Source organism: Macaca nemestrina, chromosome 13 (assembly GCF_043159975.1).
Source record: "Macaca nemestrina isolate mMacNem1 chromosome 13, mMacNem.hap1, whole genome shotgun sequence".
NCBI lineage: Eukaryota > Metazoa > Chordata > Mammalia > Primates > Cercopithecidae > Macaca > Macaca nemestrina.
The window spans coordinates 55818970-55844598 of NC_092137.1; the positions used below are offsets into that span (position 1 = coordinate 55818970).

Here is a 25629-nt window from a genome sequence, read left to right on the forward strand (position 1 = left end):
AGTAATCAAAACACTGTGGTACTGGCATAAGAGACATATGAATCAGTGGAATAGAATTGAGCATCTGGAAATAAACCATACATCTATGGCCAATTGATTTTCATCAAGGGCGCCAAAACAATTCAGTGAGGGAAAGAACAATAAGTAGGGCTGGAAGAATTGGATACTCACATGCAAAATAATAATCTTGAACTATTACCACATACCATCTACAAAAATTAACTCAAGATGGACAAAAGACCTACATGTAAGAACTATGAAAGTAGGAAAGTGTAAAATATAAAACTCTTGGCCAGGTGCAGTGGCTCACGCCTGTAATTCCAGCTTTTTGGGAGGCTGAGGCAGGTGGATCACCTGAGGTCAGGAGTTCCAGACCAGCCTGGCCAACATGGTGAAATCTCATGTCTACTAAAAACACAAAAATTAGCCAGGTGTGGTGGCAGGCACCTGTAATCTCAGCTACTCAGGAGGCTGAGGCAGGAGAATTGCTTGAACCCGGGAGGTGGAAGTTGTGGTGAGCTGAGGCGCCATTGCACTCCAGCCTAGACAACAAGAGCAAAACTCTGTCTTTAAAAAAAAAAAAAAATATATATATATATATATATATATGTATGTGTGTGTATATATATGTATGTATGTATATATGTGTGTGTGTATATATGTATGTATGTATATATATTTGTGTGTGTGTATATATATGTGTGTGTGTATATATATGCTCTCAGAAGAAAACACAGGCAAACATCTTCCTGGCCTTGGATTTGGCAGTCTTAGGTATGACACCAAAAGCAACAAAAGAAAAGAATAAGTAAATAGAGTTTCATTAAAATTAAAAACTTGTGTATCAAAGGACACTATCAAGAGAGTAAAAAGGGGCCAAGCAGGGTGGCTCAGGCCTGTAATGGGAGGCCATTAGAGGAGATGGAGACCAAGGCAGGAGAATCAAATGAGCTCAGGAGTTCAAGAACAGCCTGGGCAACATAGTGAGACTTTGTCTCTACTAAAAATTAAAAAAAATAAAAAATTAGCCAGGCCTGTAACCTGCATCTGTAGTCCTAGCAACTCAAAGGCTAAGGTGGGAGGATGGCTTGAACCTGGGAGATGGAGGCTGCAGTGAGCTATGATCACACAACTGCACTCCAGCTTGGGCAACAGAGTTATACCCTGTCTCAAAATGAAATGAAATAAGAGAGAAAGTAGAAAGAAAACCCACAGGGAAGGAAACATATTTGTAAATTATACATCTGATAAGTATTTAGTATCCAGAATATATAAAGAACTCCCACAACCAAACAATTAAAAGACAAAGAGCTCAATTTGAAAATGGGCAAAGAGGGCTGGGAGCAGAGGCTCATGCCCTGCACTTTGGGAGGCTAAAGTGGGAGGATCTCTTCAGGCCAGGGGTTCAAGACCAGCCTGGCAAAATAGCAAGACCCTGTCTGTACAAAATAAAAATTAAAAATTTAGCTGGCCATGGTGGTGCATGCCTGTTGACCCAGCTACTTGGGACCCTGGGGCAAGAAGATCTCTTAAGCCCAGGATGCAGCGAGCCATGATCATGGCACTGCACTTCCTCCTGGACAATAAAGTGAGACCCCCCAATCTCTTTTAAAAAATGGGCAAAGGACTTGAATCCACATTTCTCCAAAGAAGATATACAAATAGCCAACAAGCACATGAAAGGGTGCTCAATAATATTAGTCATTAGGAAATCAGAACCGTGATGAGATACAACTTCACACTCACTAGATTGGCCATAATTTTTTAAGTAGAAAATTACATTGATGAGGAGGTAGAGAATTTGGAACCCTCATCTGTTGCTGATAAAAATGCAAAATGGCACAGCCACTGTGCAAGACAGTTTTGTGGTTCCTTAAAAAGTTACACATAGAATTACCACATGACCCAGCCATTCCATTTCTAGGTATATATTTGAAAGGATTGAAAACAGGTATTCAAACAAATACTTGTACACCAACGTTCATAGCAGAAATCTTCACAATAGCCAAAAGGTGTAAACAACTAAAATGTTCATCAATTGATAAATGGGTAAGCAAAATGTGGTATAATCACACAGCAGAATATTATTTGGCCATAAAAAGAATGAAGTACTGAGACATGCTACAACATGGATGAACCTTGAAAACATTAAGTTAGGTGAAAGCAACCAGACACAAAAGGTCACATATTGTATGATTTCATTTATATGAAATATCCAGAACAGGTAAATTATCAGGGGCTGTGGGTAGAGGAGGAATGGGGAATGACTACTAATGAGTACGTGATTTTTTCCCAGGGGGAGAGTGACCGGAGGATGATGAAAATGTTTTGGAGTTAGATGGAGGTGATGGTTATACGACATTGTGCATGTACTAAATGCCACTGAATTGTACGCTTAGTTAATGATTAATTTTGTGTTATGTGAATTTCATCCCAATTTTTTTAAAAAAGGAAAGAACATTCAAGCAAATACAAATCAGTTAAGGAATGTAAAAGTAGTCTGCAAAAATTATGATTTCATATGATGACTGTAGCTTAGCAGTTGTTTGTGAGCATATGTGGTCCTCCTTTTGGGGGATTTCCAGACAGAGGACTATGCAAGGAAATATGGCTCCTATTTTTCAAGTGAAAGCATGAATAGGAATATTGTGTTTTGTAAAGATAATGTGAAAACATTTGTATCAAAAGACTAATAGAGCCAAGCCATATGAAGTAAATAAAGGCTCTAATGTCATGAGAACCTTGAGAGAGCTATAAGCAAAGTTCTGAAGGAATGAAATGGAAGAAGTAATTATGTCTTCAGTAGAAAGTCCAAACTAACTAGGACAGCAATATGAAGTGAATTTTGGCTATACAGCTTCTTTCTTTTTTTCTTCCTTTTTTTTTTTTTTTTTTTTTTTTTGAGACAGAGAGTCTTACTGTGTTGCCCAGGCTGGAGTGCAGTGGCATGATCTCAGCTCACTGCAGCCTCCATCTCCCAGGTTCAAGCAATTCTCCTGCCTCAGCCTCCTGAGTAGCTGGGATTACAGGTCCCTGCCACCATGCCCAGCTAATTTTTGTATTTTTAGTAGAGATGGGGTTTCACCATGTTGGCCAGGCTGGTCTGGAACTCCTGACCTCAGATGATCTGCCTGCCTCGGCCTCCCAAAGTGTTGGGATTACAGGCATGAGCCACTGTGCCTGGCCCTATACAGCTTATTTCTTCAATTCTTCCTAATAACCCTAAAGGTTGAAATTATTATACCCATCTATGGCAAAGATTACTAGTCCCTTTCTCTACCATATGCATTTTCTCTTTCATAGAGACAGAAAGTTTTAGCTGAGGACATAGCTGCCCAAAATAAAAATATCCCCCAGACTCCCTTGCAGCTAGGTGTAGTTTTATACAGTTGGCCATGTGACTGGGTTGGCCAGAATTTAGTCACATGGCCAATTGTATAAAACTAGAAGCATCATATGGAAACTTCTGGGAAACTTCTGAGGAAAAAACTGATTTATGTCTTGTTCCTTCTTCCCTCTTTTTCCTTCCCTTCTTCTTGAAGGATATAATGTGTCTCCAGAGGCACCAACTTGGGCCATAAGATGACTTCTATATTAGGAACAGAAGTCAAGCATGGCAGAGCAAAAAGATAGGAGCCAGTGCTCAAAACTATGGGGCCCCATATTCCTCTCAGATGACTTAATTCTGGACTCTTATTCGAAAGAGAAATGCATTCTATCCTATTTAAACCAATCCTATATGGAGTTTTCTTTCTTGTATGTGAATCAAATCTTAATGGATACATTATTTTGCAGATGACAAAACCGAAAGGATAAGTAAAGTGCACAAGATCACACACCAGAAACTCACCAAGATGGGATTCAAATACAGTTCTGTAATTCCAGTGGTCATGCTATTCTGTCTTTGTTGATTCTTCTTTTAGGATTCTCCAGGGTCTGGTTGTGGTCTACATTTCCAGATTCTTCTTTTGCTACTCACTTATACCCTAGGTTTTGCCTTTTCGAAAGATTTGGGCCAGTGCTTCCTTGGGTTCAGCTTCTCATGTTACCTCCAATAATACAGATCTTTCAGCTGGGTTGTTTTTATTGCAGCCTCCAACATCATAGAAATTACATGCTGGCATATAACGGTTGGGCTGGGAAGTGATCTGAGGGGCATGAACCACGATGCATTTAAAATTGCTTTTCCCTTTGTTCTTTATCCTCATCCTCAAAACAAAACGGTACAATTCAGTCCTGTCCCCCACTTTAGGCTAAATTGATAAGAGCATTAGTTGGTATTTATTCACTCAATAAATATTTATTGAACATAGATATAGAATCTGTCAGCCATTATGTGAGAAGCCCAGGGTACAACAGTACCTACACTCAAGGAATTTACATATAAGTGTGCAACTTGGAGTGTGGTGGGCCTCAGATGTCAGCTTCCACATTGTGTTTTCTAAATTCTTTTTTTTTTTTTTTTAAAGAGATAATGTCTTGCTATGTTGTCCAGGCTAGAGGGCAGCGGCTATTCACAGGCGTGTTCATGATGCACCAGCTTGGAACTCCTGGGCTCAAGCAATCCTCCTGCCTCAGCCTCTCAACTAGCTGGGACTACAGACTCATGCCACCATGCCTGGCTATGTTGTCTTTTCAGTGAAGTTTCATGAGCTCTTGTGTACACAGACCCTTTCATTTGTCCTCTCATTTGCCTACAAATCACACCTGGATATATTTGAATTCACACCAGCTATACAGATCTTTGCTTTGCGATTCCAGATACAGATAGGCAGGGTTTACATAGAGAAGAGGGGGAGAGGACTATTGACCTCATACTCACCTAGTGACAGGTTCCCAGTGGTTCAAGTAAGAAATTCAAGGATCTTCTAGACTCAGTCCCCATATCTAATTCATCACTAAATCCTCCCACTTCTATCTCTTAATCAGTCTCAAATTCATCTCGTCTCCATCTGTATTGTCATTGTTTTAGTTCAGGCAAATATTGTTCCTATTTTACATGTGTACAATCATCTCTGTATTATTAGTATGCTAAGGCTGCCATAACCAAATACCACAGGCTGAGTGGCTTCAACAACAGAAATTTATTTTCTCACTGGTCTGGCAGTTAGAAGTCTCATATCACAGTTCTGGCAGATTTGGTTTCTGGTGAGGTCTTTTTTACTGGCTTAGAGACAGTTACCTTTTTGTTGTGTATTCACATGTTCTCTTCTCTGTGTATTCAGGGATAGATCACTGGTGTCTCTTCTGTCTCTTCCTATTCTTATAAGGACGCCAATCCTATTGTATTAGGGCCCCACCCTTGTGACCTTGTTGAACCTTATTTACCTTCCTAAAAGCCCTATTTCCAAATATATTGGGGTTAGGGCTTCAGCACATGAATTAGGGGCAGGATCGGGGGCAAAGGGACACAATTCAGTCCATAAAAACTTCCACACTACATTCTGAGTAATCTTTCCAAGAGACAAAGCTGATCATGTCACTGCTTTGCTTTTAATTTTTTACAGTTCTGGGTCTCTTAGGGTTCTTTGGTTGGGAAAACAACTAATCAGGATCACCTTAAGGGGGTTTCAGGAGCTTACAGAACTGAAGGGGAGGCTGAAGAGCCAGGCTTAGAATGAGGTAGTTCCTGAGGTTTCAGTAACAGGGATTGGTGCACTGACTTGGTTGGATACTTACGCTGCTAGGAGCAGACTCTCTCTGGTTCTCTCCTTATGTTACACTGCTCAAGATACAAAGTCTCTGGTTGCACTGAATGTACTTCGTGCACTGAACTGTACACTTCAAACTGTTAAAATGGCAATTTTTTGGCCGGGCGTGGTGGCTCATGCCTGTAATCTCAGCATTTTGGGAGGCCGAGGTGGGTAGATCACCTGAGGTCAGGAGTTCGAGACCAGCCTGGCTTTTTTTTTTTTTTTTTTTTTTTTTTTTTTTTGCGACAGAATCTCGCTTTGTCACCCAGGCTGGAGTGCAGTGGCACAATCTCGGCTCACTGTAACCTCTGCCTCCCAAGTTCAAGAGATTCTCCTGCTTCAGCCTCCGGAGTAGCTGGGACTACAGGCGCCTGCCACCACGCCCGGCTAATTTTTGTATTTTCAGTAGATGCAGGGTTTCACCATGTTGGTCAGGCTGGTCTCAAACTCTTGACCTCAAATGATCCAGCCACCTGGGCCTCCCAAAGTGCTGGGATGACAGATGTGAGCCACCGCACCCTGTAAAATGGCAAATTTTATGTTACATATTTTTGTACCACAATTTTTAAAAAGTTAACAGTGGCCTTCATGTAGCCAAATGCTTAAAATGTTCTGGAAGGCAATTTTAGAGTGATGAAATACAAATATAGCTTTTTATCTCTAGGGATTAGATGACACATGGTAATACATGAAGTTAAATAAATGCAATCAAGCTAAATAAAATTGATACAGTTGTGTTTGACTTTGGAAGTAACAAAAAAAGACAAATAGAGAAAGACAGAAGATGATCAGACCTTGACATTTCTTCCTTCTTTCAATAGACACCTCTTTCTTTCAGGCTTTGTCATTTTTAGTACTAAGCACTAAAAGGACTTTTGTAAATCATTATTTCCAGTACAGGGAAATATTTTCATCAAACTAAGTTTGATGAAACTTGGCTTATGTTAATAATATTGGAAAAAATATTCCTGGATATTATACCTAAGATTTACTTCTAAAAACTCTGGGGACTGAAGCAAATGGAGAAGTTTACGGATAAAGCAGATTGACCATGAATTGATCATTTTTCAGAATGAGTTTGGGTTCATGGAGATTCATTATACTATTTCCTCTACTTTTGTGTATGTGTGAATTCTCCACAATGAAAAGGTTTTTTAAATCCTAAAAAACAAAAATCTCTGAAACAGAAAGTGTAGTGAGTGTAGTTTAGGTCACATGCTTACCCCTTGACTGTGTCAGAGAGGTGAAGGAAGAAGCCTCTAGGGACTCCTTTGGTTTCTGAAGTAGGAAAGCATTTGTATTTATCATCCTGACAATGAGACACAATGGGGGTGAGGTAATTCTCCCAAAAGACATTGGGGTGCAATTAGGAAGAGGGATGAAGGCTGGGTGTCCATATAATGACAAATACCCACTTCTGTGCATGACAGATGGGGCACTTTATCAACTTTCGTCCCTCATCTCTTATCTCCTCCACTACAGCCTGCACTCCAGCCAGGCCAGCAACCTTGTGCCTTTCTGTACCCTGCCCTTGACTGTGTTTGTGCCCTGATGAAAGTCTACTCAGACTGCAGACTCAATTCAGATGTCATCTCCTTCAACTTTCTAAGCAGGAGGTGGTAGATTTTGGATGGCTCTTGACTCTTCATCTCACAGTGTATTTAGAGTAGTGGTCCTGCATCAAAATCAGTGGACAAACTGGTTAAAACACATATTGCTGGGCCCAGTCCTTAGAGTTTCTGTTTCAGTAGGTTTTGGGTGGGCACCTGAAAATTTGCATTTTTAAGTTCCCAGGTGATGCTGATGCTGCTGGTCCAGGGACAGCACTCTATGAACCTCTGATTTGGAACATTGGTGTCCAAATCTGACTACATATCAGCCTCAAATGTGGAATGTTAAAAGTATATGACTTCCTGGATTGGCTGGAGGCTTGAAGAATCAGATACTCTGGGAGTGGGATCCAGGAATCTGCATTTTGAAGTAGATTTCCAGCTGTTATTTCTGCAGTGGTCCTGACAATTTTTTGGATAGGTACTGGGGACCACAGCATCTGAGGGCACTGATTAGTCATAGCACCTCCCCTCACCCTTTAGGCAAAGTGAAGGAGAGGCTGGTATATTTCTTCCTAACAGGATGGAAGCAGCCCTGAAGAACACGATGCCTTCTTACTGGTTAAAAGATTATAGTGGGCCAGGCACAGTGGCTCATGCCTGTAACCCCAGCACTTTGGGAGTCTGAGGTGGGAGGATAACTTGAGCCCAGGAGTTCACAACCAGCCTGGACAACAAGGTGAGACTCTGTCTCTACAAATAGAAAAAAATTAGGTAGGCATGGTGGCTCATGCCTATAGCTACTTAGGAGGCTGAGGTGGGAGGATCACTTAAGCCACAGTGGTCAGGCTGCAGCAAACCATGATCGTACCACTATACTCCAGCCTGAGCAATATAGTAAGACCCTGCCCTGTCTCAAAAAAAAAAAAAAAAAGATTATAGTGAAGATTAACATAATCTCAAATATTCAGAAAGTGCCCTTGTTAGTACTTTAAAATTTTTAATTGAAATCAGATGTCAATTTCTACCTCTTAAATGAGCAAAGTATTGAAATAATTTAATAGATAGAGATAGTGAGTTGAAATGCACACTCTCATTTATTACTATTGGCATTATAAACTGATACACTCTCTTCGAAAACCAATTTGGTAACCTACATCAAGATCCAGGAAATGGGCCAAGATCCAGAAAATAGGCCAGGTGCAGTAGCTCATGGCTATAATCCCAGAACTTTGAGAAGCCAAGGTAGGAGAATCACCTGAGGCCAGGAGTTCAAGACCAGCCTGGGTACCATAGCAAGACCCTATCTCTACAAAAAATAAAAATGTAGCCCATGTGGTGGTGTGTGCCTGTAGTCCCAACTACTTGGGAAGCTGAGGTGGAAATTTCCCTTCACCCAGGAGATTGAAGTTGCAGTGAGCTGTAATGGTGCCACTGCACTCCAGGCTGGGTGACAGAGCAAAACCCTGTTTAAATATATATATATATATAAATATATATATAATATATATAATATATAAAAATATAAATATGTATATAAATATTTAAAATATATAATATATATAATAAATATAAATTTAAATATAAATATATATATGTGTGTGTGTATGTATATATATATATATATATATATATATGGCCGGGCAAGGTGACTCACTTCTGTAATCCCAGCACTTTGGAAGGCCAAGGCGGGCAGATCATGAGGTCAGGAGATCGAGACCATTCTGGCCAACACGGTGAAACCCCATCTCTACCAAAAAATGCAAAAATTAGCTGGGCATGGTGGTGCGCGCCTGTAATCCCAGCTACTTGGGAGGCTGAGGCAGGAGAGTTGCTTGAACCCGGGAGGCAGAGGTTATGGTAAGCCGAGATTGTGCCACTGCACTCCACCCTCGATGACAGAGCAAGACTCCATCTCAAAAGAAAACGAAACGAAACAAAAAGTATGTGTGTGTGTGTATATATATAAAATTTAAATTTAAAAAGCAGAAAATATTTTATTTGATTTTGTAATCTTGATTTAATGACTTTTTAAAAAAATTTTTTCAGACAAAGTCTTGCTCTGTTGCCCAGGCTGGAGTGCCGTGGTATGATGTCAGCTTACTGCCACCTCTGCCTCCCAGGTTCATGCAACTCTCCTGCCTCAGCCTCCTGAGTAGCTAGGATTACAGGTGTGTGCCAGCATGCCCAGCTAATTTTTGTGTTTTTAGCAGAGACCAGGTTTCACCATGTTGGCCAGGCTGGTCTCGAACTCCTGACCTCAGGCAATCCGCCCACCTCAGCCTCCCAAAGGAATTACAGGTGTGAGCCACCATGCCCATCAATTTAATGACCTTTGCTTCAGTAATCTCACTTCTGGGTATTAATCCAAAGAAACTAATCCATAATATATTAAAACACACAAATGAATACATATTACAGTATTATTATAATAGTAAAACACTATAAGCAGTTTGAATGTCTAAAAATAGGGCATTGATGAAGTAAATACATATACTTGATGGACTTTTATAAGGAAATTTAAATACTGGTTGTTTATTCATTCATACAAAAAAATAAAATAGTTGCCAAGATGTCCCCAAAAGGTTAATTTGCACTTTTCCCAGCATTGTATTTGTATCTTCAATATAATGGACGTTATCATTTTTAAAAATAGCTGTCAATGGTATTTGTGCTGTTTCATGTATTACTTTTATAGTAGAAACATGCTATTAATAAAATCATATTTTTACAAGATTATGTCAAGTAGGGAGAGATGCATATCAAGTGCCAGGGCTGAATATCAGTGTTTTTATTTCTTTTAGTTCCTGTAATTGTATGCATCTTAAATTTTGAATTGGTCTAATTCAGGATAGCTTTTGCCTCTGAAAAGAACTATTCATTGAAGGCCTGATGGTGTCTTACTTGTTTTCCTCTTACTGAACCCTATATATTCGTTTGATTCATTTAATTTTTCTTGCCCATGAAGGACAAATTTCTCATATGTATATACTTGTATTCATTGAAATAAGGAATCATATCTAAAATACATCAGGAGCCTTTAAAATATTCTAATATTTAGGCCTATTAACTATATTGCTGAAAATAAATAATAAGGCTCTAATGCAAAATGGTTTTAATATTTTAAAATTATCCAGGTAGTAGAGGAAATGTAAGAAAATTATGTTTATAAGGCAGTTTAAGAAAATGGGAAGATATAATAACGTTAAATGGAAAAATTATGATTGTACTACGTAAAATAAATTCATTATTATCATAGCTGTCTAAAATAAATGTAACTATGATCATAACTATGAAAAAATAAGCATTTAAAATACTACAAAAACTCTAAAATGCTAGCCTGGTTCTACTTGAAGCATGAGAGAATAAATTATTTTCTTCTTTATACTTAGATGTATTTTCCAAATTTCTTCTATAGTGAGCATGTAGTGCTTTTATATTTAGAAAAATGAAAATATATAAAGACTATTTCAGTTGAAATGGACAGAAATATAACTCTAGTTTAAGCCAAAAAGAGAGAAATTGAAGAGAGTAAGGAGGGAGAAAGAGAATTATTTCCTGGATGAATTTGGCTTCAGGCCCAGATGGAAATTATATTGTCAGGTCTCTCACATTCCCCCTCCCCCAATATCTCAGCTCAGCTTCCTCTGTGTGGTGACCTCATTTTCTTCCATTTTCCAGGCTGCCAGAGAAGTAGGTTGCCCACAGCTCTAGGCTTACATCATCTGCTTTAGGAATCCCAGTGGAAAGAGACTGCTCTCTCCCAGTGTCTCTATATCAATTCCAGAGAAGAATTCTTAGAGGCGCTGCTTGACCCACAGGTCCACCCCTAAACTAATCACAGTCTCTGGGGAATAGAGTATTAAGATTGGGCAGGCTTGTGACATACACCCACATCTGTCCCAGAGAAGAACATCCGGCACTGGAAGAGAGAAATAGCATGATGGCCAGACAAATTAAGAAAGATATTGGGGACTGGGAGTAGTGGCTCACACCTGCAATCCCAGCACTTTGGGAGGTAAAGACTTGAGGATTGCTTGAGGCCAGGAGTTCAAGACCAGCCTGGTAAATAGAGTGAGATCATGTCCAAAAAAAAAAAGAGGCCAGGTGAGGTGGCTTACATCTAATAATCGCAGTATTTTGGGAGGCCAAGGCAGACGGATCACCTGAGGTCAGGAGTTTGAGATCAGCCTAGCCAACATGGTGAAACTCTGTCTCTACTAAAAAGACAAAAATTAGCCAGCGTGGCATATGCCTATAGTAACAGCTACCTGGGAAGTTGAGGCAGAAAAATTGCTTGAAGCCAGGAGGCAGAGATTGCAGTGAGTCGAGATCGTGTCACTACACTCCTGCCTGGGTGACAGAGCTAGAAGCCAGCTCCAAAAAAAAAGACAGAAAGAGAGAGAGCACAGTGACTGAAAGTCTAGGAACTGTGGGCCATGGTCCTGCAATGCAAATGTCATCTAAATTTGCTTTCCAGGCAGTGAAATAAGTTCTTGCTGCCCTGGATCTGTACATGTGAGGAACAAGTCTCCCTCACCTATCCTATTCCAGGACTGCACCCCTTTAGCCACCAACTTCTTGTTGGCGTGATTATAGAGACTGGGTATATTGTGTTAGGCTTTTAACAATGATAGGCTTATTTCCAAGGTGGGTTTTCAGGCTATACAACTCCCTTCCGACCTCAGCTGACTTTTTGCCAATTTTATACAAGGGGATTCCATAGCCTAGGCACTAATACCAGAAATCTTACCATGCCTTTGCAGTTTCTGTCTCTCAACACATCTCAGCTTTGCCCATCCTGTAGGCTCTCAATGTGCCCATCCTATAGTTCCCCATAATGACTAACCTGCCTCTGGTGTATCCCGGTGGATAGTGTTTTGCCACAGGTATGAATTTTAATTATGGTTGGCAGGGAATAACAGAGTTGCTTGAGAGAGAGGGATGAGGGAAATGGGATTCCCTAATATGTAGGCTCTTATCAAGTCCCTAGTGCATTTCCTGCCTCTCTCCTTTATGTTAGTTTCATGTTGGAGGACACAGTTCAGCTTTTTCAAGTCAGCAAGAATAATTATTGTTTGACCCCCAGTGGTTCTGGATTGCCGGCTAAAGGCAGAACAGGCCTTCCCACATGCTGTTGCATTTCTGCTTTCAGACAAGTGAACTTGGATTCAAACTTGTCCCTTCCTCCTCCTAGCTTAGCAGGGCTTCCTCTCAGTATCTCCATGTTTGCATCATCCTGTTTGGCAATGTTTTCAGAGAAATGGGGCACTGTGTTTGACTGAGCCTGAGTCATGTGCCCATTTCTGAGGGAGTGGAATTTATTGGAGAAAGAAAGAGTGGGAATACATTCTGAAGTAGACTACAAGCTATAGTTTAACCCTCCCTTACTCCCTTCCTTCCTTCCTTTCCACTGGCATGAAAATCTATAATCTTTTAAAATTGTTTTATTTATTTATTTATTTATTTATTTATTTATTTATTTATTTATTATTTTGAGACAGAATCTCGCCCTGTCACACAGGCTGGAGTGCAATAGCATGATCTTGACTCACTGCAACCTCCACCTCCTGGGTTCAAGCAATTCTCCTGCCCCAGCCTCCTGAGTAGCTGGGATTACAGGTGCGTGCCACCACACCCAGCTAATTTTTTTGTATCTTTATTAGAGATGGGCTTTCACCTCGGCCAGGCTAGTCTTGAACTAGCCTTCTATAGTGAGCATGTAGTGCACGTGAGCCACCGTGCCCAGCCTATATATATATATATTTTTTATATATAAAATATATAATATATAAAATATATATATATATATATATATTTTTTTTTTTTTGAGATGGAGTTTTGTTCTTGTTGCCCAGGCTGGAATGCAATGGCACGATCTTGACTCACCACAACCTCCGCCTCACGAGTTCAAGCGATTCTCCTGCTTCAGCCTCCCAAGTAGCTGTGATTACAGGCATACACCACCACGACCAGGTAATTTTGTATTTTTAGTAGAGATGAGGTTTCTCCATGTTGGTCAGGCTGGTCTCAAACTCCTGACCTCAGGTGATCTGCCTGCCTCAGACTCCCAAAGTGCTGGGATTACAGGCATGAGCCACCATCCTATTTTAAAGAAAAAAAAATTAGTGTTTCACATAAAAGTATTTATTTGTTTATTTATTTATTGAGACAGGGTCTTGCTCTGTAACCCAGGCTGGAGTGCAGGGGCGCAAGCTCAGCTCACGGCAACCCCCACCTTCTAGGCTGAAGCAACCCCCCTACCTCAGCCTCACAGTACCAGCTACGAGTAGATACTGGAGATGGGGTCTCTCCATCTTGCCCAGGCTGATTTCAAACTTCTGGGCTCAAGAGATCCCCCTGCCTCGGCATCCCAAAGTGCTGGGGTTACAAACATGAGCCACCGTGCCCGGCCGTAAAAATCTTTAAAGCTAAAACTGTAAATACATGAGTAGAAAAGATTATTAGGATCACATCTTAATCTTTAAAAATTACAAGGGCAGGGCGCAGTGGCTCACGCCTGTAATCCCAGCACCTTGGGAGGCCGAGGTGGAAGGATCACGAGGTCAGGAGATCGAGACCATCCTGGCTAACGTGGTGAAACCCCGTCTCTACCAAAAAAAAAAAAAAAAAAAAAAAAACCAAAACAAACAAACAAAAAAATTAGCCGAGAGTGGTAGCGGGCGCCTGTAGTTCCAGCTACTCCGGAGGCCGAGGCAGGAGAATCGCTTGAACCCGGGAGGCAGAGCTTGCACTGAGCCAAGATCGCCCCACTGCACTCCAGCCTGGGCGACAGAGCAAGACTCCGTCTCAAAAAAAAAAAAGAAGAAGAAGAAATTACAAGGGGAGGCTGGACACAGTGGCTCACGGCTGTAATCCCAGCATTTTGGAATGCTGAGGCGGACAGATCACTTGAGTTTAGGAGTTCAAGACCAGCCTGGCCAACATGGTGAAACCTCATCTCTACCAGAAAATACAAAAATTAGCCAGGTAGTGGCGGGTGCCTGCAGTCCCAGCTACTCAGGAGGCTGAGACAGGAGAATCACTTGAACCCGGAAGGCAGTGGTTGCAGTGAGCCAAGATCATGTTACTGCACTCCAGCCTGGGCGTCAGAATTAGACCCTGTCTAAAAAAAAAAAAAAAAAAAAATTACAAGGTGATCTCAAATAAAATGAGAAAGAGTCGGAGCCAGAGAAAAAGGAAAACAGCAGAAGACTTTGTCACCCTATCTTCACACTATCAGAAATGCAAGAGCCAATCCTGTAAATATTCATCAACTTCTTTAGCTTTTCTTTCAACAACAGCTTCCAAATGTTTAACATGTAGAGTCTAAATTTCAAAAGTACTTTTAGAATGTGGCTTGTTTAGTGCTATATCCATCATTTTCATTTACATATATGTTTTGTTTTCATAACAATATGTTTGATGTTTTGTTTTGTTTTGAGACAGAGTCCCGCTCTGTCGCTCAGGCTGGAGTGTAATGACGTGATCTTGGCTCACTGCAACCTCAGCCTCCCAGGTTCAGGTGATTCTCATGCCTCAGCCTCCCAAGTAGCTGGGATTACAGGCGTACACCACCATGCCCAGCTAATTTTTGTATTTTCAGTAGAGATGGAGTTTCACATGTTGGCCAGGCTGGTCTCCAACTCCTGACCTCAAGTGATCTGCCCGTCTCAGCCTCCCAAAGTGTTGGGATTACAGGCGTGAGCCATGCCCGGCCAGTATCTACTTTTAACCTAAAAAACCTCATTTTTAGGTTTATAGTATCAGAAGATTTCCTCCCCAGTCAAGAGCTTTCAGCCAGCTTTGAACTTCCTCACCCAGAGACTCTTTTGCATCTTGGTTCTCTGTCTTGTTTTTCTTCATAGCCCCATGTTCAATCCAGATCCCTGTTACAGTGAGCCTAGCCCACTTATTCATGGAGATAGACTGGAAAATATAACTTCAACATGCTGTTAAATTTTTTTTGAGTTTTTAAAAATAAACGTTTTACTTCAGAACAATTTTAGATTTACAGAAAGTTGTAAAGATAGTACAGAGCGTCTCTGCATATCCTCCATCCAGTGTCCCCTAATGTTAACATCTTATCTAGCCAGGATATATTTGTGAAAACCAGGAAATTAATATTGGTACATGACTATTAACTAAACTCCAGACTGTATGATTTCAGCAGTTTTCCACAATTTTTTTAAAATTCCAGGATCCTTTCCAAGATAGCACATTGTATTTAGTGAGCTAAATTTTAAAACAAATTATTTTTTCAAGTTGTTCCCTGTTAAGCTATGACAATTACGAAGAATATGGCATTTTAATATTTAAGATAAACTATTCATTAGCAAAAACAACACAAGTTGTCAAGATGCCACTTGTTCTGTGATTATAAGCTCCTCAGGGAAGAGCCTCTATTATTTGTTTGGCACATTCTAGCTATATATAGTTTCGTACATTCTCTACAGGATGTAGTTTTCACAGCAGTAAGAGCTGAGAGAAGTATAAGAAGTTTAAAGTATTTTTACTTTTAGTGGAAAACAAGCTCATTCTTTCTAATGTAATTAGCAGTGTTAGAATTTTGTTCTTATGTCATGCTATAAAAGATAGTGTGAATATATAGCTTATTAATACGTTATAAAACTAATCTAATTATTGCAGTCTGAGCCACAGACTCAAACTGCAAAAGACCACAGAAACAGATTCTTTTTCAACCAGCTTCTGCAGGGGGAAAAGGACACTTGCCAACAAAACCCAAAATCTCTTTCTAGGAGTCATATTTGGAGTAATCTGGGGGAAAGTAAAAGTTATTATACTTTGCAATTTTAAATAAAGACATTTTCAGACTGGTGGAAGCTATCTTATATTCAAGGCTCTTTAAAAAAATCTACATATAACTTTCATTTTAAGAGACCAGTATTTTAGGCATTAAAACAAAAGAGCTATAAAGAATTCCACTTGAAGTCAATTCAAGGACTTATTCAATACAAGAGAAATACAGAGCTTAGCTAAGTATATATTCCAATCTAGTTCCTGCCACAGTTAGCAGGTATCTTCAGGAGCTATCATCAATCATAGGATGACATGCAAAATTCTGGTAGAAAGCATGCGCTCACTCTCTCCCAGAAAAAAAAAAAAAAAATTGTGTTACCTAAGTTATTTTGTAAAACCCACAGAAGGCAAAGACAGAGGAAGAATGCAACAAGGAACAACAAAATATTTTGCCAAGCATTAGAATATAAAGAAGACAAATGAAGATATTATATATTTAACTCTTCATTTAGCAATTTATTTTCTGGAGGAATAAGGAATATAGTAATTTACCTAATAAATAAAAAGAGAAAATAAAATGTTTACATAGCACCTTATTACATTCTAATCACTTGCTCGTGTATAATATCTTGAATTGTTAACTGATGACTTTATATTTTAGGCACAGCTACCATGGTTGCTGGCACAAAGTAAGCAAGGTCTCATTGTCCTCTGAAGACTTTTCAAATATCACTTCCTCTGGGAAGCTCTTTGATTTTTCCCAGCTCCAATATGAGAGTAGTATCTGCTGTCTGTCCTGTATGTTCCTAACATACTCAACCAATTAATTTTACCAATTAATTTCTATGAAAGCACTTATCACATTGTCACCTCTTTAGGGACACTATTTTGTGCAACTTTTTATCTTCATAAAAAGTAAAGCTGGCCATGGTGGTGTGCACCTGTAGTCCCAGCTATCCCAGAGACTGAGGCAGGAGGATTAGTTGAGCCCAGGGGTTTGAGTCCAGCCTGGGCAACATAGCAAGACCCTGTCTCTTAACAAACAAACAAAAAGTAAGTGACAGTGTTATGGGCTGAATTATGTTCCCCCGCCCCACCTATATTTGAAATCCTAACCCAGAGTACCTCAGAATATGACTGTATTTGGAGATGGAAGAGTCTTGAAAGAGGTGATTCAGTTAAAACGAGATAGTTAGGGTACATCAGTTAGGATACAACTGATGTCCTTATAAAGAAGTGGAAATGTGGACACAAAGAGAGTAGCCAGTAGATAAGAATACAGAGGAAAGGCTATGTGAGGTCACAGTGAGAAGGTGGCCAAACGCAAGCCAAGAAGAGTGGGAAGAAACAAACCCTGCTGACACCTTGATCTCAGACTTCTAGCCTCCGGAACTGTGAGAAAATAAATTTCTGTTGTTTAAGGCATCCAGTCTGTGGTGTTTTGTTATGGCAACCCCAGTAAACCAATACAGACAGTCACAGGTAAATGACAAATAGAAAATGTTTTAAAAATGAGAGCTATTATGTGTAATTGGCAGTTACTATGTATATACATCTTGTATATAGATTATTTATGCACAGGCTTAGCAAGCTTTAGGAATTTATGTCTCTGCATTCATGCTCCCCTTGTGATTGTCTTTAAGTTCTATGACTCTTTGTCTGTTAGGCAGTTGAGTGAATTATTGTTTTTCAAGATTTGCATTCAAGAAATTTTGAGAGAACTCTTAACCATTACAAAGACTTCTATCATACATAAAATTGATTCCCTGAGGTAAATCATTGTGTCCTACAATTCAATTGTATGAACATTTTATTTAGGTAAGGGGCATAGAAAATTATCAGGATTCAAATTAATTCAGAAGGAAAATAGCTCTGGATTTTTCATAAATTTGTATTAACTTTTTTCATAATTCATTTAGATTTTTCATAAGAAATACAGTGAGAAAATAAGGTAAGAGTTTTGATAATTTTTTACATAAAATGGGGAAAATTAAATTAAAAATGAAAATGCTTAAATTATTGCTGTTAGGTAAAATAATAAATAAATAATTTCAAGTCTTACCTGTATGATTCATGGAATCATAGCTTAAAATGTAACTGATCGCATCATTCTCTGCTCTCAATACTGCAAGGACTTCCCCTATTGACCTTGTCTTGAGGGCTCTGAATGACCTGGCTTCAGGCTACCTGTTCTGACTTCATTTTCTACCTTTTCCCCCTTTTCTCTCTGGGCTTTAGCCACAAAACCTCCTTGAGAATCCTGACATACACTAATTCCATCTACCTGGAGAACGGCTTTTTCTGAGTCACATGACTTGTTCTTTCCCTTTATTCCAAGCTCTACTTAATGTCACCTGATCAGGTCTTCACTAATCATCCAGATAAACAGCATCTCTGTCATTCCCTTTCTCCATATCTATTGTTTTCTTCTTTTTTTCAGAGCATCTCTTAATACCTGGGCATTATATCTTTGTTTATCCATTTATTGTCTCTCTCCTCCTACCCGATTTTCAGCTCCCCAAGGACAAGAGCTTTGTCAAGAAATACTACAGGATGAATATCTGTAGCATTACACACTGAAGTCTGACATAACAGCTTTTCATAGTCCTTAATGATATAATAAATACTGGAATGTACCAAATAATGCTGAAGAGATGTATCCAATTATACACTGATTACATTATGTTGTCCCAGAAATCTCTATATTTGTCATTGTGTTCTGTGTGTTTGATGCCTTTGAAGGTGTTTTCTGCTCAGAACTTTCACCCAGTCTCTCACAACTGCCCCCAACTGCCCCTGGTCCCCAGAAACAAATCTTTGGTAAAAGCAACACTGTTCAGTAGAAATAAAATACGTGCCACACATGTACTTTAAAATTTTCTAGTAATAGTAATGCTAATAGTAATTAAAATGAAATGTAGTTCTACCAAAATAATAAAGCTGCGTGTGATGGAAAAAAAATTAACATTGCTTCAGTTTTAAAATTTAAATCAATAAAAATTAAATAAAATAAAAAATTCAGTTCCTCAGTGACATTTCAAGTGCTCCATAGCCATTATGTGGCTGGGAACTTCTGTATTGGGCGGTATGGGATATAAAGCACCTGATGCTACCTCCAGGGCATACCTGATTGGAGTGACAGCAGCCTGATCCAATCAGATTCCTCTTCCCAGGATTTTGAATTTTGAGCTGAGATACAGAGAGATTAGAGAAGTTTGGCGCTGAGTCATGTTTGTGGCAGAATTACAAGGGAAGGTTCATGAGCAGCTGTTGCCAGGGTCCCCAGAGCTTCCTTAGCTCCCACCCTTCATGGCTTGTTCAGTTCTTTGGATTCTGTGAGAGAGCCAATAATTTCCAATAAATTATTTTCTCCCTTGAGCCAGCTCAAGCTGGTTTCTGTTACTTGCAATGATACTAATTTAAATAAATAAATAAATCTTAGCAACAAAGTTTTCTTAAAAGGAGATACATAAAATAACATAATTAGGCAGATGTGTATGCAAAACTGCTTTGACTACTTTAGAAAATCTTAATTGTCCAGGGTGTTATCGACTGTGAACAAAATGGAACACAGTGTAGATAATTCAAGAGTAAACTGATACAAAAAGAGCATTTATTTGGTCTTGAAATGCATTTGTGTGAATTGGGGTTGGGGATGGGGGCAGAGCAAAAACAAGATACAGCTTTCTAATTGTTTTACAGAGAATTTAATCAGCACGAATTCTCCAAGAATGACGCTGATCACACAGCAGGTGCTTGATAAATGCATGTTGATTAATTGATTTAGAATACACCAGCTGTCAGTGAAAGAATGTGATCCACAATCAAACCATTTGACAGAAGAAAGCCAGGATGGCTTTTAAAATTAGTAACAACATGGAAATCTACATGCAAATAATCCAGAGATGGTGCTGCTGTCTTTGGTTCCCTTCCTAGATGAGAACAAGATAAATCATACTCTGCATTGGGAAAAAGGTATTTAGTGTTTAAGGCTGTAAACAGAGGAACACATTCTCCAGTCATTTGTTTCTAGCAGTATGTGTGTATCCGGAAGGCCTTTTGATTGCAGATACCAAGTTGTGGGAGGGAGAAAGGCAGTGAGAAGCACATGTGATCATAAGTGATCTCCCCTGATCCTGGTGAGCTTTGAATTTTCCTCCTCTTAAATTTCACAAGGTTGAAAAAGAGAAGTAAGGCCGGGCGCGGTGGCTCAAGCCTGTAATCCCAGCACTTTGGGAGGCCGAGACGGGTGGATCACGAGGTCAGGAGATCGAGACCATCCTGGCTAACACGGTGAAACCCCGTCTCTACTAAGAAATACAAAAAACTAGCCGGGCGAGGTGGCGGGTGCCTGTAGTCCCAGCTACTCGGGAGGCTGAGGCCGGAGAATGGCGTGAACCCGGGAGGCGGAGCTTGCAGTGAGCTGAGATCCGGCCACTGCACTCCAGCCTGGGCTACAGAGCGAGACTCCGTCTCAAAAAAAAAAAAAAAAAAAAAAAAAAGAAAAAGAGAAGTAAAAAAGAATTTTGGAAAGCCAGGCTTAAATGGGTGGAGGTGAATCTAATCAAGCCTCTAGAACTTCTACCAGCTTACAGAAAGTATCAGATAAAGAATGCACACAAGGACATAATCAGCCAAATCTAGGAAGTGGGAAATTCTACAGGACAAATGACCTGGTTTTTTCAATAGATACTAAATTCTAGAATTATTTTGTAAATAACATGATTGTATTGGATGACAGTATCCCCTGGTAGAATACTGTTTTAGGCTGGGATTCCTAGATACAAATTCTGGGTGGAGAGTTGAATGCAGAAGTTTATTGCAGCGAGACCACCGTGAGGAAGTAAGGAAGGTGGGACTGAACACTGAAGAAAGTGACCCCAAGGCCAGGTGTGGCGGCTCACACCTGTAATCCCAGCACTTTGGGAGGCTGAGGTGGGTGGATCACCTGAGGTCAGGAGTTCAAGACCATCCTGACCAACATGGTGAAACCACATCTCTACTAAAAATACAAAATTAGCTGGGGATGGTGGCGTATGCATGTAATCCCAGCTACTTGGGAGGCTGAGGCAGGAGAATCACTTGAACCCAGGAGGCAGAGGTTACAGTGAGCCGAGATTGCACCATTGCACTCCAGCCTGGGCGACAAGAGTGAAGTTCCATCTCAAAAAAAAAAAAAAAAGGAAAGTGACCCCAGTGAGGTTTCAGCTACGGCCTCAGTTTTCCTATGGGGAGTTATGGAGTGGGGATGGCCCTTCAGGATTGTCCCAAAGTAAGGCAAGGGGTCCAGGCTATGTATTCCTACCCTCAGCCAGTCATTTGACATAGGCCACCCCTGGTAAGGGTATAACTTTAGGAGAGGCAGTTCATTGCAGCCAAGAAGTGTTCCCCACAGAAAACAATAATATCCAATACAATAATATAAAACAATTAAATCCTGAGAGTAGGCCAGGTGTGGTGGCTCATGCCTGTAGTCCTAGCACTTTGGGAGGCCGTGGTGGGCTGATTGCTTAAGCACAGGAGTTCGAGACCAGCCTGGGTAGGCAATGTGTCAAAACCCTGTCTGTATTAAAAATACAAAAAAATTAGCTGGCCGTGGTGGCACACAGCTATGATCCCAGGGTGAGGTGGAAGGATTGCTTGAGCCTGAGATTGAGGCTACAGTGAGCTATGATCGTACCACTGCATTCCAGCCTAGGTGACAGACGGAGACCCTATCTCAAAAAGAAAAAAAATAATGTATCCTGAGATTAGTGACACTTTGCTATTATTCAAACCATAATTTGCATAATAATGGAATTTTATTTATAGAATTCTAAAATATCATTACTATAAAAGGTCTGGCATTTTATATCAATTATCTTCCGTTGTTCTATATTTTGACATAGAGAAATAAAGAACTGTGTTATACTAACTCGTTAACCTTTAATTATACCACCATTTCTGGAACCCTAGGTGGGGGCACTTTCTTTGCTTGGCTCTCAGGCTGCCATACTTGTTTTTTCCTACTTCACTGGCCACTTCTTCCTCATCTTCTCCAGTGACTGCTCCCCATGTCTGGCCTCTGAATTTTGGAGTGGTTTAGTAGGCTTAGTCCTCAGACCTCTTTTTTTTTTTAATCTACTTTCATTTTTAAAATGTTCTCATCCTCATCCAGTCTCATGGCTTTTTGTATCAGGTATACCTTCATGAATTACAGATATTGATCTCATCCATGAAATCCAGGCTGGTGTATCCAAATGCTTACTCAATATCTCTACTTGAGTATCTATACACATCTTAAACTTAGCATGTTCCAATCAAACCCATTATTTTTTCCCAGATGTTTTGCAAATAATAGTTCCACTCTCTAATTGTTCGAGCCAAAAATCTTGAACTCACTCTTGAGTAATTTAAAGAAAATTTCAGATATTGTATCAATTCACTCATAGATACGGCATTTCGCATCTCTAACTGATAAGAACTTTTATTTTTCACATAAATGCCATACCTACCAAAATTAATGTAATTAATATTATCTAATACTTGGTTTGTATTCAAATATTACCAATTCTTTTCTTTTTTCTTTTTTTTTTTTTTTTTTGAGATGCAGTCTCCATCTATCACCCAGGCTGGAGTGCAGTGGTGCCATCTTGGCTCACTGCAACCTCTGTCTCCAGGTTCAAGTGATTCTCGTGCTTCAGCCTCCCAAGTTGCTGGGATTACAGGCACACACCACCACATCCAGCTAATTTTTGTATTTTTAGTAGAGATGGGGTTTCACCATGCTGGCTACCCTGGTCTCAAACTCCTGACCTCAGGTGATCCGCCTGCCTCAGCCTCCCAGAGCACTGGGATTATAGGTGTGAGCCACCAAGCCCAACCCAAATATTACTAATTCTTTCAAAGATGCCATTTTACAGTTGTTTTGTTCAAATTAAGACTGAATTATAAGGGACAGTCTATAAACTAATATAAAATATGTCAGGTGGTTATTAATACTACAGAGTAGGGAGGTAAAGTAAAAGGGACTATTTGGTTGGCTATTTAACCCACAGAGTTCAGGAAAGTCCTCTATGAGAAAGTGACATTTAAACAGAGGTGGGAATAAAGTGTTTCAAGGAGAACATGATCAACTGTGTCAAACACTGAAAATGGGTTACATGTAAGAGGATGACTGAGGCTTGATCTTTGGATATGACAACAGGGAGGTCACTGGGTACCTTGACTAAAGCTGCTTTTGTGGAATGGAGGAGGTAAATGCCTGATTGAAATGGGGTCAGGAGAGAATAGAAGGAGATGAAGTGGAAACAGTAAATATAGACAAATTTTTTCACATAAGGGGAGAAATATAGAAGAAACAGTAAATATAGACACGTTTTTTCACATAAGGGGAGATGACAAGTGGGACATTGGCTAGAAGGGATGTGGAACAATGGATAGTTTTTTTTTCTAAAAGGGAGTATTAGAGCATGTTTCATACTAACAGGAATGATTCAGTAGGAAGAAAACATTGATGGTGCAGGTGAGAGAATAATTGCTGGAGAGAGGGCCTTGAGAATGTGAAAGAGGCCAGGCACGGTGGCTCATGCCTGTAATCCCAGCACTTTGGGAGGCCGAGGCAGGCAGATCACCTGAGGTCAGGAATTCGAGACCAACCTGGCCAACATGGCAAAATCTCATCTCTACTAAAAATACAAAAATTAGCTGGGCATGGTGGCACACGCCTGTGACCCCAGCTACTCACTCAGGAGGCTGGGGCAGGAGAATCATTTGAACCCAGGAGGTAGAGGTTGCAGTGAGCCAAGATCGCACTCCAGCCTGCACTCCAGCCTGGGTAACAAAGCAAGACTCTGTCTCAAAAAAAAAAAAAAAAAAAAAAAAAATAGAGTGTGAAAGAGGATGGAATTCAGTGCACAACTGTAGAGTGTGTCTTTAGACAGGAGGATGGACAGTGTATCCACAGTAACAGGAGAGAAGGCAGAATATGTGGGCACTGACGCTGGTAGCTATGGAAATTTTCTCAATGAAGTAGGAAGCAAAGTCATCAGCAGAGGGATCAGATGATGGAGAGTTGAAGAGGGAAAAGGAATGAAATAGCCCTTTGGGAGAGTTGGAGAGTAGACGGGCTAGGGAATGTACAGGAATCTATTAAGACTCATTTGAAAGTGGAGCCATGAATTTGCAGTATTTTCTGCATGGTTGGTTGTTTTTCTCTAGTCACATTTAATTGCTGGGTGTGACACAGGAAGAGAGCTGGATTTAACTGGGCCTGGAGTTTGGCCATAAAGCACAGTGAAGGGAAAGACAGAAAAGATATTTAAGAGTTTATGCAAAAAGTAATTATAATGATGGACCATGAAATACAAGCCGGAGAAGTAGGAAAGAGTGAACTTAACAGGGAGTGATGGGCAGTGAAAAGGCGGTAATGGCCTATAGGTTTCAGGAGTGGAAAAACTGTGGGAGTCAAGGAATAGTTAGAGTGAGCTGGAAAAATAGAAGGTGCTGGTAGATTTAAGGCAAAAATAAGGAATCTAAATTTAAGATAATTGAGAAAATATGGAGTCATATGAACTGATAGTGGTAATGTAAATTAGTATCACCTATTTCGTGTGGTAGCAACATGGCAATATCTAAAATTGCCATGTTACCGAGCATGGTGGCTCACACCTGTAATCCTAGGACTTTGGGAGGCCGAGGTGGGCAGATGACCTGAGGTCAGGAGTTCGAGACCAGCCTGGCTAACATGGTAAAAGCCCATCTCTAATAAAAATACAAAAAATTAGCTGGGCGTGGTGGCGGGTGCCAGTAACCGGATTGCTGGGTCAAATGGTATTTCTGGTTCTAGATCCTTGAGGAATCGCCATACTGTCTTCCACAATGTTTGAACTAATTTACATTCCCACCAACAATGTAAAAGCATTCCCATTTCTCCACAGCCTTGCCAGCATCTGTTGTTTCTTGACTTTTTAATAATCGCCATTCTGGCCAGGTGCGGTGGCTCATGCCTGTAATCTCAGCACTTTGGGAGGCCGAGGCAAGCAGATCACCTGAGGTCAGGAGTTCAAGACCAGCCTGGCCAACATGGTGAAACCACGTCTGTACTAAAAATACAAAAATTAGCCAGGCATGGTGGCAGGCACCTGTAATCCCAGCTACTTGGGAGGCTGAGGCAGGAGAATGACTTGAGCCCAGGAGGTGGAGTTTGCAGTGAGCCAAGATTGCGCCATTGTACTCCAGCCTGGGTGACTAAGGGAGACTGTGTCTCAAAAAAATAAATAAATAAAAATTTTTAAAAATCACCATTCTGACTGGTGTGAGACGGTATCTCATTGTGGTTTTGATTTGCATTTCTCTAGTGATCAGTGATGATGAGTTTTTTTTTCGTATGCTTGTTGGTCGCATAAATGTCTCCTTTTGAGAAGTGTCTGTTCATATCCTTTGCCCACTTTTTGATGGAGTGGTTTGTTTTTTTCTTGTAAATTTAAAACTCTGTAATCTTAAACTTGAATAGCCTTTTAGAGTACCTATAGACTCCCTGTGAAGAGGAGAATAAAATCCTAGTATCTAATTTTTCTGTCAATAATATTTACATAGTTAAAATGTGTCAATGATTATTAGTGGTTTTCAATTTTTAGCAGTAGCCT

At 40.1% G+C, this 25629-nt stretch overlaps 1 long non-coding RNA gene across 2 annotated transcripts in view; it reads right to left on the reverse strand.

Annotated features, from left to right (window-relative positions):
• Window positions 1-25629, reverse strand: part of LOC139357850 (uncharacterized) — an 86786-nt gene that overhangs the window by 39152 nt on the left and 22005 nt on the right. The window contains exon 3 of one of the 2 annotated variants that reach the window (XR_011611736.1): window positions 13915-19336. The exons of the other annotated variant lie outside the window; for it this stretch is intronic. This is a non-coding gene — a long non-coding RNA (uncharacterized lncRNA). Of the gene's footprint in view, window positions 1-13914; window positions 19337-25629 lie in introns of those variants that run through there. 2 annotated transcript variants of the gene reach the window in all.